At 48.3% G+C, this 973-nt stretch overlaps 1 pseudogene; it reads left to right on the forward strand.

The window, feature by feature from the left end:
* Positions 1-176, forward strand: part of LOC132008605 (fibroblast growth factor receptor 1-like) — a 1,190-nt pseudogene extending 1,014 nt beyond the window's left edge.
* Positions 177-973: the final 797 nt, after the last annotated feature.

A 973-nucleotide genomic window follows, 5' to 3' on the forward strand; every position in this document is an offset into this window, starting at 1 on the left:
GCCTTGGCCCTGGAACAATACTGTCTATGCTTTCCCAACACCCAAAGCTCCACCTGCTCCTCAGAGAAGAATTCCACCTTCTCTCATGTGCCGTTGACCAGGGAGGCCTATCTGCCCTGACACCCAGCCCAGCTTGCCAATGGTGGACTCAAATGACTAGTATCCCTATTACTCCTCTCCAGATTCCATCATAAGCTGTAACCCTTACCCCCCACCCTCCCTGCAAGACTCACTGCCTTCTCCTTCTTCCCTTTCCTACTGGCAGGAGCCAGCTGCCTAACTGAGGCCTTCACACCTTGAAGTTCACATCTCTTCCCTTTCCTCTTCCTCCTCCTTACAACCTGCTCATGAAAGAAAGGCACAGAGAGGCAGGTACTTGCTCATGGCTACTTCCTTCTCTCCCATATGTTGGACCAAGAACCCTCCCTGGCATCTGGTACTGCCTGGACATCGAGGGAGTGGGAGATGAGGCATGCCAGTGAAAGCTGTCGGAGCCTTCCTGTTTTGGTTTTGTCTGCTTAGCATAACATGTAAGACTGAGTTCAGGTGGCAGGGACCTAATCCTTGGGGCTATAGCACTAGCGAGGGGAGGTTAACTGCTCTGGGCCTTGGCTAAGAGCAACCCCTGCTCCAGAGATATGGTGCCAAGGGCTTATTAATTTTGATACTAATTTGCTTTGCTGACCAAATACCTGGTATCAAAAGATGGGAAGGCAAAGACTGGATGCAGTGTTGTGACCATGGGGTCCACCCCAAACTATGAAGAAAACACAAAGTGTATAAATCTGAGTAAGTATATATTTACACACCTTTTTAAATAGGTTGTTTTCAAAGATTTAATCAATGGGTAATATGCTCCTCGTGGCTGGGAAACATCAGTTGCCATATATTAAAAACAAAGAAAAGAGGTGTCTGGGTGGCTTCCTCCATAAGTGTCCCTTCTTTTCAGGTCATGATCCCAGGGTCCTGGGAT

This window comes from Mustela nigripes, unplaced genomic scaffold (genome assembly GCF_022355385.1).
Source record: "Mustela nigripes isolate SB6536 unplaced genomic scaffold, MUSNIG.SB6536 HiC_scaffold_472, whole genome shotgun sequence".
In the NCBI taxonomy this organism is placed as follows: Eukaryota; Metazoa; Chordata; class Mammalia; order Carnivora; family Mustelidae; genus Mustela; species Mustela nigripes.